The sequence below is a fragment of the Syngnathus scovelli genome, chromosome 9, assembly GCF_024217435.2.
Source record: "Syngnathus scovelli strain Florida chromosome 9, RoL_Ssco_1.2, whole genome shotgun sequence".
In the NCBI taxonomy this organism is placed as follows: Eukaryota; Metazoa; Chordata; class Actinopteri; order Syngnathiformes; family Syngnathidae; genus Syngnathus; species Syngnathus scovelli.
This window is the reverse complement of record NC_090855.1, coordinates 17,411,867-17,427,765: the sequence shown is the minus strand read 5'-3', so window position 1 is coordinate 17,427,765 and position 15,899 is coordinate 17,411,867. Positions and strand designations below refer to the sequence as shown.

General features: G+C 44.4%; 1 long non-coding RNA gene across 1 annotated transcript; it reads right to left on the bottom strand.

The window, feature by feature from the left end:
* Positions 1 to 7,241: 7,241 nt before the first annotated feature.
* LOC125975096 (uncharacterized) lies at positions 7,242 to 8,635 on the bottom strand. The gene is made up of 3 exons (XR_007483873.2): positions 8,109 to 8,635; positions 7,904 to 8,029; positions 7,242 to 7,536 (listed from the first exon to the last, which is right to left on the bottom strand). It is a non-coding gene; the product is annotated as an uncharacterized lncRNA (long non-coding RNA).
* Positions 8,636 to 15,899: the final 7,264 nt, after the last annotated feature.

Genomic DNA, 15,899 nt, shown 5'->3' with positions numbered 1-15,899 from the left:
CTAGTTAACCTTCCTAATGAAGCTGGTGTGACCCTTACAGGGTATGCCATTGTTACTGCCGACATGGTTTTGGAGGCTGCTAAGCTGCCATCCAATATGTCTGCACAGGCCGCTGAGCTCATTGCTTTGACTGGGTCCTGCAAATTGTTTGTAAACAAATCCGTCACTATCTGGACTGATAGTCAGTATGCTTTTGCTACAGTACACGTGTTTGCTCAGCAGTGGAGCAACCATGGCATGATAACTTCTGCAGGGAAGCCCGTCACCCATTCCACATTACTGACTCAACTTTTGGACGCTGTCCAGCTACCTTTAAAGGTAGCGGTTTGCAAGTGTGCTGCTCACACTGCGTGCTCTGATCCTGTTTCTCTCGGTAATGCTTTTTCTGACAAATCCGCGAAGGCCGCTGCAGAAGGCCTGCTCCATGTCCTCTCGTCTCTCACGGCTCATGATTCGATGTCACACATCCCCCCTGATGTGTTGCTTGACATGCAGTCTCAGAGCCCCTCCCAGGAACGGCTCTCTTGGGAAAAACGGGGTGCAACTAAAAACACTGTTGGTCTTTTTGTGTGACCTTTGGGCAAACCTGTCTTGCCTCATAACTTGTTCAAATGGGCTGCTATTTCGAGTCATGGGGTCACCCATGTCTCGACGGGGGGTATGGTGAAACAAGTTGAAGCTATTTATACAACATACGGCTTTGCAGCTTTTTCAAAACAATTTTGCAGAGCGTGTTTGATCTGTGCTAAACATAACCCACAAGGCAATTTAAGACCTCAGAGAGGGAAATTCCCGACTCCATTGTATCCATTTCAGACAATACATATGGATTATATCCAATTACATAAATGTGAAGGGAAAGAATATTGTTTGGTCATAATAGACGCATTTTCTAAATGGGTAGAAACATTTCCTACCAAACATGCTGATGTACTCGCGGTTAGTTAGTTCTTGCGAAATGTGATCCCTTGGCTGAAAATCTTTTTTGAAGTGGCCATATGGGTGATGGGTTGTTCTCCGGGAACTTATGATAAAACAGGGGGGAATTGTTAGATAAATTGTATATATATGTTATCATGTGTTCCCTAATGAGTACATATTAATAAAGTTATTGCGCAGAATGCTTGCTGTTTCTTCTTGCAGACATCACCCAGTCCACAACAAGTCAAACGATGCTGTCTGGAGCTTCCTGACCTTCTACAATCCAAGAAAGTTGTTGATGTCTGCACATGTCATTTTGTCTATGCACTCTTTTCACATGACTACTTTGTTTCCCATAACATTTTATCCTTGCACACTTTTCGTTTCTCATGGGATCCTGTCTGCGACTTCTAGTTTCACATAGAATCTCGTTTCTTCTCTCATGAGACAAAGCCCACGCTTTCCCCCCCACCTATCAGGGGCTAGTCTCACATTGTAGGTAGGGCATTCCTGAATAAAAAGAGAGGAGTGTAAACAAGACCTTTAGTGTATTTTGGATTGCTGTAAGTCTGGATGCACTCCTCGCGAGAAAAGACTCAACATTCTGTCTCACTGGTTTGTCTGCTGATCCTTTTGCTGAATCTGAACCTAACATTACTCGTTTGAGAAGGAGTGGCTTATTCAAAACTAAGATTTATTTACCGTATTTGCCGGTGTACAGGTCGACTCGGTGTATAAGTCGACCCCCTAAAATTCGACGGAAATTTACGATTTTATGATATATCCTTTGTATAAGTCGAGCTCAATTGTTGCATTATATTAAACTTCAAAATTCAATATGCGAAATTTATTGACGAAATGTGTTCAAATTCCGGGAGGCCGTGCGCATGCGGCTGTTTATAAGCACCGCGCAGGAGATCGCGGCCGGCGAGCTCGCGCACGCCGCCCGGCACCAACGGGAGGTCGGAAATAGCTCCAAGCCGAGCGGATCGGCACTTTATAAGCACCGCGCAGGAGATCGCGGCCGGCGAGCTCGCGCACGCCGCCCGGCACCAACGGGAGGACGGAAATAGCTCCAAGCCGAGCGGATCGGTACTTTATAAGCACCGCGCAGGAGATCGCGGCCGGCGAGCTCGCGCACGCCGCCCGGCACCAACGGGAGGTCGGAAATAGCTCCAAGCCGAGCGGATCGGCACTTTATAAGCACCGCGCAGGAGATCGCGGCCGGCGAGCTCGCGCACGCCGCCCGGCACCAACGGGAGGTCGGAAATAGCTCCAAGCCGAGCGGATCGGCACTTTATAAGCACCGCGCAGGAGATCGCGGCCGGCGAGCTCGCGCACGCCGCCCGGCACCAACGGGAGGACGGAAATAGCTCCAAGCCGAGCGGATCGGCACTTTATAAGCACCGCGCAGGAGATCGCGGCCGGCGAGCTCGCGCACGCCGCCCGGCACCAACAGGAGGTCGGAAATAGCTCCAAGCCGAGCGGATCGGCACTTTATAAGCACCGCGCAGGAGATCGCGGCCGGCGAGCTCGCGCACGCCGCCCGGCACCAACGGGAGGTCGGAAATAGCTCCAAGCCGAGCGGATCGGCACTTTATAAGCACCGCGCAGGAGATCGCGGCCGGCGAGCTCGCGCACGCCGCCCGGCACCAACGGGAGGTCGGAAATAGCTCCAAGCCGAGCGGATCGGCACGTTATAAGCACCGCGCAGGAGATCGCGGCGCCTCATTGGACCTCCAGCGGGCCGCACACTCGCGCACGCCGCACGGTTCAAATTTTCTAAGTGCAACGCACAATGAGATGCATGAGAAACGGCCTTGGTTACCATCACATTTGAAGCGATGAATACGAAGTTAAATTTTATGACTCGGTGTATAAGTCGAGGTCGATTTTTTTCGGTCGATTTTGGATCGAAAAAGGTCGACCAATACACCGGCAAATACGGTAATCTGTTTGTTCCCAGGCAAATTTGGATGTGATGCAATTCCAAATTTCACCACATGATGGTGCCCAATTTTGACTTCATAGGACATATTAAACACTTAGCTTGTTATTATGTTCAAGGTAATCAGATGTGTTTATTATTCTAATGGCCTTTTCAAAACTATTCTGGATTACTACTTTGGATCTATTCTACATTACTCGGCAACAACATACTCTGTAACAGATTAGGCAGTATAATCACATATGTTAACTTGAGAGTGCCCACACTCAATCTACTTATCGTGATGTGTTAAATCAATTACTGTTAGACATTATTTGTCTGATAATCTACCAAATCTTTGAATTGAAGAATTTGTGATTTAATTAATAGCTTGTTATTATGTTCAGGGTAATCAGACTTGTATATAATTCTAATGGCCTTCTTTTGAAAACTATTCTGAATTACAACTTTGGATCTTATATTACTTTGCAACAATATACTCGGTGACAGATTAGGCAGTATAATCACATATGTTAACTTCAGTGCCCACACTGTATTTATTTATGGTTATTTGTTAAATCAAGTACTGTTAGACATGAAATAGGAAGTGTTTAAGATAAATGTTATGGTTACTCACAATTGTAGCTCGCTCCTGGTCAATGATACGAGCCTCTTCTTGCAGTGGAAAACTTGCAGCCAACAAACACCGTGGAACCTAAAGGAATGAAATTAAACATTAACACTTCGCCTCGACCAATATTCACACGTACAACGCAACGCGGCTACACTTCTGCTAGGGTTAGCGCCTCAGCTACACGTTGCTATTACCGTGAACGCTAGCTACATCGACAACTTTAGTCAAACTACACAAACGTAAATCTCCTTAAACACAATGAGTGTTACTTACCGTGTACGCTCTAGACGGTCCAGTTGCAAGCAGAAAATAAAGATATTTCTGTTGATAATCGTCGTTGCTCAGTGGCTCACGGCCATCGCGGCAACAGATTTGAATTTTGGCGGAAGTTCCGCCAATTACGTCATATCCGCGGCACATGACTGCGATGTAATACCCGCTTATCTGAAACGGCAGTTAAAAGTAGAGTTACATCAAGTTTTCTTGGAACCTAAACGAATGAAAGAAAACTATCATTTGGCCACAACCAACATTCACAGATACAGCACAATGTGACGTGCGGGGTTGAGGTTAAAGGTTGAGTGAAGGGCCCTCGTTTTAAACTACTTTTTTGAAAAGGAGTGGGAACAAGTAAGACGTATTTAATTTATTTAATGGGAAGTAGTAAGACTTATTAAATTTATTTAATCTACTTTTCTTCCCAGGCAAAATTTGATGTGCTGCAATTCCAAATTTCCAAAGTGAATGAAGGAATGAAGTCCTTTAAATTATGATTTTGTATAAATACTAGGCATAAACACAAAATCTACGGCACAAAATGGGCAGACTTTACTTGTTAGAAAAGGACTGGTTACAAGACATACTTTTTTAATTTATTTAATGGGAAGAAGACTTATTTAGTTGAATTGATCTATTTTTGTTCCCTGGCAAAATTCGATTTGCTGCAATTCCAAATTTCCAAAGTGAATGAAGGAAAGAAGTCGTTTAAATTATGATTTTGTATAAATACTAGGCATAGACACAAAATCTACGGCACAAAATGGGCAGACTTTACTTGTTTGAAGAGGACTGGTTACAAGACAAACTTTTCTGATTTATTTAATGGGAAGAAGACTTATTTAGTTTATTTAATCTATTTTTGTTCCCTGGCAAAATTGGATTTGCTGAAATTGTATTTTGCCAAATCTTGACTTGAGACCTGATAGGAAGTATTAAACGCTTAGTTAAATCAATACAAATTGGTAATAAGAGCGAGTAATGTTGGTTGAACCGATGAATGAAGGTTGAAAGCAATTTAAATTATGACTTTGTATAAATACTAGATATTAACAGAACATCTACTGTGCAAAATGGGCAGAGTTTACTTGTTTGAGAAGGAGTGGCTTATTCAAAACTAAGATTTATTTAATCAGTTTGTTCCCAGGCAAAATTGGATGTGATGCAATTCCAAATTTCACCACATGATGGTGCCCAATTTTGACTTCATAGGACATATAAAACACTTAGCTTGTTACTATGTTCAAGGTAATCAGATTTGTTTATTATTCTAATGGCCTTTTCAAAACTATTCTGGATTACTACTTTGGATCTATTCTACATTACTTGGCAACAACATACTCTGTAACAGATTAGGCAGTATAATCACATATGTTAACTTGAGAGTGCCCACACTCAATCTCCTTATCGTGATGTGTTAAATCAATTACTGTTAGACATTATTTGTCTGATAATCTACCAAATCTTTGAATTGAAGAATTTGTGATTTAATTAATAGCGTGTTATTATGTTCAGGGTAATCAGACTTGTATATAATTCTAATGGCCTTCTTTTGAAAACTATTCTGAATTACAACTTTGGATCTTATATTACTTTGCAACAATATACTCGGTGACGGATTAGGCAGTATAATCACATATGTTAACTTCAGTGCCCACACTATTTATTTATGGTTATTTGTTAAATCAAGTACTGTTAGACATGAAATAGGAAGTGTTTAACATGAATGTTATGGCTACTCACCATTGTAGCTCGCTCCTGGTCAATGATACTTGTAGCTCTCTCCTGGTCAATGATACGAGCCTCTTCTTGCAGTGGAAAACTTACAGCCAACAAACACCGTGGAACCTAAAGGAAGGAAATTAAACATTAACATTTAGCCTCAACCAACATTCACAGATGTAACGCAATGCAAACTACACAAACGTAAATCTTTTTAAACACAATGAGTTGTACTTACCGTGTACGCTCTAGACGGTCCACTTGCAAGCAGAAAATAAAGATATTTCTGTTGATAGTCGTCGTGTTTGTATCCGTTGTCTCGCTCAAGGCCATTGCGCCCACAGATTTGAATTTTGGCGACAGTTCAGCCTATTGACGTCATTTCCGCGGTGTAATACCCGCATATCTGAAACGGCAAAGTTAAGAGTAGAGTTAAATAAAGTTTTTAATCAACGCAATCATTTACAACCATTGACCAGTCGAAATAATCGTCGAAATTCGACGTTCCCCCCAAACGCCACACTCACTCGCTTTTCAGGGCAACAAAAGTACTTCCTTTTAAAAACGATGAGTTGTACTTACCGTGTACGCTCTGGATGGTCCAGTTGCAAGCAGAAAATAAAAACATTTCTCTCGTTAGTCGTATGTTACCATCCGCTGTGTCTTTGTCAACATTGCCATTTTCCTACTTCCTGTTGCGAGCCACGCCCACGGATTTAAATTCTGGCGGAAGAACCCGCCCATTGGCGTCGTTTTCGCGTATAGCAAATCCGATTGGTTGGGAAGGGGGCGCGGTTATGCAGCCGAGGGGGTCCTGTGATCGGTGGGATGTAAAGTAGGCGTCGACGTCACGTCCGTGTCACGTGACCACGACGTGGCAGACGTCATATAGCAACCGCTGTTTTGTTTAGTAGACTTACAGTTGTTATGCATTGACATAATGGCGCACACTCCAAATAGATTTGAATAAATTAAATAATTCTTCTGCCCACTCCCTTTTAAACAAGTTAACTATCCCCGCGGATTTGAATTCCAGCGGAAGTTTCGCCCATCGACGTTTACAGTTGTTATGCATTGGCATAATGGTGTGCACTCAAAATAGATTTAAATAAATTAAATATTTCTTCTGCCCACTCCCTTTTAAACAAGTTAACTCTGCCCACGGATTCTAATTTCGGAGGAAGGTCCGTCCATTGATGTCTTGTCTGCGTCACTTGACCACGACGTAGCGACGTCATATAGTAACCGCTGTTTTGATCAGTAGACTTACTTATTATGCGTTGACATAATGGCGCACTGGTTAGCATGTCCACCTCTTAAGCATGATGTTGCGGGTTCGACGCCTGATCAATGTTAGCCATGGAGTGAGCTGAAGTGCATGGCGCTGAAGATTTGAATGTTTGAAATGCGCTGAGGTCTGACATAACAGGCAGAATGGTTTGCCATCACGTTCAACAAAAAATAGAAACTTTCCCACTCTGATAAAAACGTCCTGTGTTCATCTACATATTGCCGTTTTGCTGTGCATCTTTTCTCTGCCATTTCGAGAGCCCAATTGACACTAATAGTTTACTGGAATGTGTTTGCCCATCCTACTTTGTGGAATTTCACCACATGCGCTTTTGACCAAAATACCAAATTGAACTCAAGTGAAGCCAACACGCACAACCCCCCCCCCCCCCACACACACACACACAAATGTTGATATGAACATAAAAGGGCCGCATGAATCCAAGCAAAGAGCCGCATGCGGTTCAGGAATTGCGGCTTGGTCAAACCTGTACTATACAACTTTATTTGTATAAAATTTTCACAACAGCTGTCACACAAACAAAGCGGGAAAAAACGAAGACGTGCGTGTTCCGCCCACGCTGGATTTATTTGCACCTTTGAAAAGACACCGTATTGCCGCAGATGTGGCAAAGAGTACTTTTGGGCATCTGAGACGGAAGGATGTCCAAAGCATCATGTCACCTGCTCTGGTCGGCATGGTGGTGGGACGTTGAGGTCAACCGCTTTGGGGTTGGCTGAATCTTTGGTCGCAGGATGCCACACACTTGAAGACAGAAGCAGAAAAGCAGAGCTAAATGCAAAATGTACTCACCGGTGACTCCATTTTTCCCCCCCTGAAGAAATGGATGGACGGGTGGCCCCGGCTGGCCGGTGGGACTCTTGTTATTCTGACCCTTTTTAGTGCGCGTTTGGGGCAACAACCGTTTTTTGTGGCGCTCTCTTCTGGTTCAAGAGTGCCCTGCATGTGAATTTGCCTTTCCTGCCTTCTGATTGGATGAGCGCCGGTGTGACGCGGTGCCTCTGTCACCGTGGCGGGGGGTATACGTCGGCATCGGAGCGTCTGCCAACGTCTGAGACCGGCTGGCAGTTTATCGGAGGTGTCGAGTGCGGTGCCGCTGGAGCTCACTCACCAGCTGGTGTTAGGGCCACAGAATGAAGGCCAAGGAGAAGAATAGAAAGAGAAACAGAAACTTCTCCTCCAATTGTTTGATTTGTCTCTTCTGAGCTTCGATGAATTCTTTCAGCTCTTTGTTCCTCTAGGACGGACAAATGGAAAGTGGCCTTCAAAAGCCAGTAAGCGTGCAAGTAAGTGCCGGGCTGGCTTTGGGCCCTTACCTGTTGCGCGCTGTGCAGCAGATCCATTCTCTCTTGGAGGATGCAAGCGTCGCGCTCCCTCAACTCGCACATCAGGGCTCACTTCCATTGGTCCACGGCGCTCCTAAGCTCTTGTCTCTGATCCGCCGTCAGGACGTCATTCACGCCAGCGTGGCTGGCTTTTTCGCCGTCCGTGGCGGGGCAGTCCCGCTGCGGTAGCGCCTCGTACAACATGGCCTCCAGCTCCAGGATCCTCTGGGCTGCAATCCTCGTCCATCAGTGGTCCGGCGGGAGATTTGAGGGCGACTTACATTATGAGCCTGGTCCATAGAACGCTTCCTGAAGTCCAACTCTTCATCCAGGTAGCCCTTCTGCTTACAGAACATATCCTAGCACAGCTCAAGGTCAGAATTGTTGGGGCACATTGCCGGAGTTCCCCTTGGCTGATGTCGCGTGTCTGTCTACCTTCTCACTTTCAATGTCCAACATCTACTGTTGAAGTGCTGACTTGGTCACTTTGATGTATTCTAACCACTGAGGAAAGGCTGCTGTCACATAAGCAGAATGCGAGAGCGTGCGTGGACATGCGCGTTACCTTCTCGGCTAGGGTGAGAAGGGTCCTGGCGTGAATCATGACCACCTGCTCCTCGTTGATGAGATTCTGCAAGAGCCCAAAGGCACAGCGTCAACTGTTAGGGTTTTCCAGGTTATCTTTATCGTAGGATTATGTTGGAATGTAAACTATAATGATTAAATCAATCTTGTCTTGCCCTCACAATGCAGAGTAAGATGAAGTGGTTGCTTCCTCTGCTTGATTGACCAGCTGCAGGGGAAGCAATCAAAGTTGTTCTGTTTCCCACAACAGTGTAAAACACCCCCTGCTCTGATCTTATCAGAGGCCGGGGGTACACCAAACCTGTCCACTCTCACCCCCACTCTGTTCCTCCTAATAAATATGCCCTTGCAGGGAGGAGACTTTTAGATTTCATTCCTGTAGCGAGTGATCTCTCCACCTGCAGGTGTCTAAAAGAACTTGCTTGTCTCCCGTGTGGTTCTTGCAAAATAAGTTGGAGTGAGCAAATCTCTAACATTTTGGTGCCGAAACCCGGGATCCCTCATACCCATCATCTGGCTGACGGAGGACGATGCGCTGTACACCGTCGACGGGCCAGCGTCCATTAGCCGGACCTGGTAAAGAAAGACCTGGGAAGGAAATTCTTCGCTGGGCCAGCATCTTAGGTCTGCCTTCGTCTGACAGAGGTGGATTGACGGGACCCGGCAGTGCAACGAACCAGGGGACAAGTAAGTTAAAGGCCTGAAGTTGTGTGATTGTGTTGTTGTGAAACGCGTATAAAAAAACAAAACAAAAAAAAAACACAGGTGCACGTGAGATTCGGCTTTGGTTTGTCCGAGCTATGAGATACGGCTTTGGTTTGTCCGAGCTATGAGATATGGCTTTGTTTTGTCCGAGCTATAAGATTCGGCTTTGGTTTGTCCGAGCTATAAGATTCGGCTTTGGTTTGTCCGAGCTATGAGATTCGGCTTTGGTTTGTCCGAGCTATGAGATACGGCTTTGGTTTGTCCGAGCCATGAGAAAAATACAAAGCGCTGGAGTTTGTGTAATTGAGAGTGTGACTGGTAGGATAAATTGACTAAATAGCAGTTCTAGCATTGATCCACGGCAATAATACAGGCTAGTAATTTGTTGAAAGGTCAATTTAAACCTGCATTGAGGATCCTCAAAGAAATAAATAAGTAATAATAGTAATAATAATAATAATAATATTTTTTGAGACAAAGAGATTGTAAAACCTAAAATTACTAGAATTAAGATGGGAAATAAAAACGGTAAATCTCTACCTCTTGACGGAGATGAGAAGTACATGGCGAGTAGATTTCTTAATTGTATGCAATATATGCCGAAGTGGAAGAAAAAGTATGGAGTAGAAAGGAAGTTGAGAAATCAAGTGGTAAAGAAATGCAACTTGCTTCTAGAAGATAAATAAATAAAATAAGAATGTGCTGTCCTCGTGTGCATGGGAGGGACCAGCTCATGATCGACCACAGGAAATGGCCAGCCTGTGACGAATCATTGGTGCTGGGAACTACCTTTTGCGTGCGAGAGCTGTGCATGTGTGTGTGTATATGTTAAAATGATGAACATTGGCTAAAGTTTTAGTATAAAAAAAAAAAATGCTAGACTGTGGTCTATCCAATTTGCATCGCAGAACAGAAATTATTTTGAAAGATAAAAATGAGAGGAAAAAGAGAGAAATCTGTTTGCAAGCAGAAACTAATCCACACTAGTGCATGTTAAGTGTGGAGCCCACATGAGAAATTCGAAGAAAAAAAAAATGACAGAACATGCTTTCAGGAATTGGAAGAAGTTAAATTGTGAATTTAAGATTTTGCAATGCTACATTTAATAGGAATAATTGATTGGTTGTGTTATAAGATTATACAAAATTCTAAATGCAAGCTAAATCTGAGAGATTGAGTTCTTCAAATTTAAAAACAAAGAAAAAATTCAGATTAATTTGCCAATTGTTTGTTTTAGTTAAGTTTTTTTTGAATTGGTGGATTGTTCTACCAGGAAACCTGAGTTGAAAATGATATATGAATGTTGTGTGGTGAGCTTGGATGAATTGGGACCAATGTGATAGAAAGACTCCTTTTTGGAGACTGTGTGTGAGATGCAAATGAACATTGATGAATGATAGCCTGAATGAAAAGAAATTACAGGTTGAATGGTTGAAGTCGTTGGCGACTACTATGGAAAATTAGTAGAGCGACTTTGATGAAAGAGTGATTTTGAGCAGGTTGAATGTTAGAAAGAAACACGTAGCTTTTGGATTGATAATTAAGTACAGGAAAAAAAAACTGGAGAACCAGTAACACATGTAGAAGATGTGTGAACTGGGAAATTGAGAAGCGTTTTGGACAGAAAGTCAAATTAAATGATGATGGAATCGTATGTAGTAAAGAACGCATTCTCCCAAAAAGATTGTCAAGGTGTGAGGTATGGGCGTTGCCAAGCCTCAAAAGGAGGGAGTGAGTAGGACAGATAGTGGAAGATAGTAATAATACAACACTTTATGACAATGAATTTTCGAATACATTTGGTGTTATACTGTGGTATTTTTTTTTATTCTGGTGTAGATAGGTTAGCAACACGAGAGATTTAGAGGTTCAAAAGAAAGACAGTCAAAAGAAAACATTTTTGATTTGGACAATTGCAGGCTAACAGGAACATAAGAACGATAAGAACTACGAGAGTTGCAAACAACAGATGAAGAGCAGTCCTTGGCAGATTATATGATCAGGACGCTCAAACTGTGTCAAAGACAAATTTACTGCCGCCTGATCTTTCCTCCTCACAGGTCGACAACCCCATCAATCCAGGAGACTGGGTCTACATCAAGGTCATCAAAAGAAAGAACTGGGCCAGCCCGCGGTGGGAGGGACCGTTCCAAGTTTTGCTTGCTACTCCCACGGCGGTAAAAATTTCTCAACGGCCCAGCTGGATTCACCACAGCCACTGCAAGTTGCAGAGAGTGCTGGACCCCTAATTCGGAGTGGTGGGGAAGGCTGACTACAAAGGGGCCCCATCGTTTAGGGTGAGGCGTCTCAATGTTGGTGAAGAATTCATCGATCCCCACTCCGCTAGGCGAGGGGATGTCCCGGTGTCTCTGCCATCCTAGTAGCAACGGGGCTCCATATGCCAGATGGATCCTCTGCTGCGTTGTGGTTGGAGCGTGCTACATATGGTCTATTGACTCATCTGAACAGACCAAATGACAATGTTGCCCGTGGTAAACGATGGTCACATGATGAGAACTTTGAAGACTGGTCATGGGACCCCAGAAACCCATACGAAACCAACACTTGGTACCGGTATGTCAGGTTCACTGTGAGAGCTCACACACGGGAGGCGTGCTATGTGTGTTCGAAACTCCCCCCTTCCTCCACGCAAGTTCGCTTGGAGGCCAGAGCAATGAATGTCACTGAAGCAAAATGTATGGCATCCATGGGAGGAGTTGGATATTAGCACTGTGCCGTCACAGTCAAAGATGCCGACCCTTACCGCCCTGGACTTGTTGACGGTGCCTGTGATCAGCTGTTCTGGACAAATCTCAATGTGACTGTTAAAGGACGGACAATACCACAAGTGGCCTACACAGAGAGACCAGCTGGAGTGAATTACACATGTTACATCCAAGGTAACAAGACCCACGTCTGCATTAACGACGACTGCTCTCCAGGAGGAAACTGGATGGGAGCTTTGGACATCACCGATGAGTGTCAAGATAAGAGAGCCATTTCAGGTGGTGAGGGCTCTCCAACCAACATGGCTACACCATCGAACGGAACATACTTCATACAGAATGGCTGGTGGCTTTGTGGTCACAAGGTTTATCCGATGCTGCCCGCCAACTGGACAGGAGTGTGTGCACCAGTGTGGGTGACAGACCACACCTACAGGATACGACATCATCTGCTGACAGGAGCACACAACTCTTCTGGACGTCGACGCAGAGCAGTTGCAATCTTTGACCCTCATGACCCTGTCTGGGGTGCGAACGTTCCAGAGGACCATAAAGTGTGGTCTGCCGGAGACAAAGTTGTCCTTGCGCTCTTCCCTCAGATTGGGGTTGGGAAACTATCGCTCTTCATCGAGACACTGAACTATCGTTTTCAATCCTTTGTGAATCTCTCGCTGCAAGTCAACGATGGACAAAATAGAGAGATTCAGGCTATTAGACTGATGGTCTTGCAAAACAGGATGGTTCTTGTTAGAGATTTGCTCACTCCAACTTATTTTGCAAGAACCACACGGAGACAGGCAAGTTCTTTTAGACACCTGCAGGTGGAGAGTTCACTCGCTACAGGAATGAAGTCTAAAAGTCTCCTCCCTGCAAGGGCATATTTATTAGGAAGAACAGAGTGGGGGTGGGAGTGGACAGGTTTGGTGAACCCCCGGCCTCTGATAAAGTCAAAGTCAAAGTCAAAGTCAGCTTTATTGTCAATTTCTCCACATGCCAAAGACACACAAAGAAACCGAAATTTCGTTCCCCCCTATCCCACGGTGACAAGACATGGCTCACAACAGACAAACAAGTAAACAAGTATAACAAAAGCGTGCTGAATAAATAATGAATAAATAACACAACAATAAATAAATAAATAAATAAATAAATAGGAGGAGCAGAAAAAAAAGGAGCAAGTGCGCGTACAGCAGACATTCTCGAAAATAGCGCAACAGTGCCGCACGCTACGCAGAAGGGGGTAGCGAGTTCAGGGCCCTAACAGCCTGGAGAAAGAAGCTGTTGGCGAGTCTGGTGGTGCGGGAGCGCAGGCTCCTGTACCTCTTCCCAGAGGGCAGAAGGTCAAACAAAGAGTGAGCCGGGTGACTCACATCTCTGGCAATCGAGGTTGCCTTGCGGAGCAGGGGGTGTTTTACACTATTGTGGGAAACAGAACAACTTTGATTGCTTCCCCTGCAGCTGGTCAATCAAGCAGAGGAAGCAACCACTTCATCTTACTCTGCATTGTGAGGGCCAGACGTGATTGATTTAATCATTACATTGTGAGGGCCAGACGTGATTGATTTAATCATTACAGTCTACATTCCAACATAATCATAGGATCAAACTAACCTGAAAACCCTAACATCTCCCTCCTGATTTATCATAAGATTATGCCACCCCAAACAACAACGATAAGCAAGAAAAAAAACATATATACGTATAATGAAGAAAGTAGAATGGTAAAAATAAAAACAACAAACAATGATAGCAACACTTTCCAGTGAAGATGAGGCATTACCTCAAACTTATTGTGTAAGCGAAAAACCTGCTGGCCAGATGTTATTAGCAGGAAAATTCTTACACGGCCCCGTTGCCACAGGCGACCAGAATGCTATCAATAAAAAATAAAAAGAAAAACACAGAAACAGTACATCATTGTATCCATCACTTGTGAAGCTTTTCGATGGTCAAATCAACAAGTTTCCGTAATACATGCTCAACAGAACAGCATCTACGCAATCCACGTCTCATTATCATTATCACAACTGTCACGTCCAAGAAGTTGTATATGTGCCCGTGTTTTCGTCAGCTGATGATGTTCTAGTCTGTAGGTGAGGTCAGTCACACACACCGGCGCACACACTCTTGTCCAGTTGGCAGGCAGCATCGGACAACTCCTGTGACCACAAAACCATGATCCGTACTGAACAGGCACGTGCACTCATAGGATGCAGGTGGGGCAGTGCCTCTGAACTTCTGGCTGAAGTAGGTCCCGTCCGATGGTGCAGCCATGTTGGTAGTAGAGCCCTTACACCTTGAAAACGGCTCTCTCATCCTGGCACACAGCGGTGATGTCCAAAGCTCCCATCCAGTTTCCTCCTGGAGAGCAGTCGTCGTTAATGCATTTGTGGGTCCTGCAACCTTGGGTGCAACATGTGTAGTCAGCAAGACTTGGAATGGTCCCTCCCGTCGTGGCTGGCCCAGTTCCTTCCTTTGATGACCTCGATGTAGACCCAGTCTACTGGATTTATGGGGTTGTCGACCTGTGAGGAGGAAAGATCAAGCGGCAGTAAATTTGTCTTTGACACAGTTTGAGCGTCCTGATCATATAATCTGCCAAGGACTGCTCTTCATCTGTTGTTTGCAACTCTCGTAGTCAATTGTAGTGCCCATTTAACTGGCAAATAGGAATGTTTGCGGGAAGAGTTTGAACACTTCCTAATGATTCCCTTTAACCAAAAACTATTTATGACAGGGGCGTTCCCATTTATTGCCTCCTGGTTTAAAAGAGATTGTCTTATCCATGCCTTCTTTGTCCTCACACGCTCGCACCCACACAGGGTGTGAACACACACACACACACACACACACACACACACACACACACGCACCCACGCAGACAAAGAGATTGTAATCCATCTCTCATGTAGCTTCTCTTGATAGAATCTCCTATTGGTAAATGTATAGCAGACGTTTTAGCATATAATCCCATACTCTGCTCTCTCACTTCTACTTTTTCATGTCGGTGCAGTCGTAGGTGGCCCCTATTGCAGTCATTGTCTTGTTAACTGTCGCCTTGTGACTCCTATGCATGACTGTGTGAATGTCAAAAATTGAACGTACCTAACTTTCTGACCATCCAACCTCCACTGTGGTATAAAAAACCTTACTATTGTATTGAGTAGGTACATTGAGCAACCTAGCTTCCTCCTGACTGCCAAATGTCCTGTTCTAAAATTTATATAACTCGACCTCTACGTCTTAAGCTTGATGAGCCAAAATATAAGATCTTGCTCTTGTTTCCTACCGTTTTAGTCTATTCGTTTTATCCAAATCCGTTCAATCTCTGATTATAATCTGTAGCCCTACGTATTTTTCAAATTTTTATTTATTTATTTATCAAATCTCCTCAGTTCTGTCAAACTCAGTGCACAATGAACCTCCCTTCCACTTTGAACCAAGCTTCACCAAATTTGGGAACGCCGTAGCAAGGAGTGTGATTTGGTTGTCAGACACTCCAAGTCCATATCTTTTTGCCGCACTTCACCCTATCAAGTTGGTGTTCTTTTGTTGTTGCTTCAGAGTGACCCCATCCATCACTCTTGAATGAGTCCATTGTTCAAATGAGTCAATTTTCATCATTGTGAGTTCCTCCGCTTTCCACTGTCTTTTCTCGTCCCCGAGGATGTTGTATTTCCTCTGGAGTGTACTTGTCCTCCTCCAAGCACAACAGCAGTCTTTTCTTGTCCTTCGCCAAAGGTCAAAGGTGCTTCAGAGCCAGGCA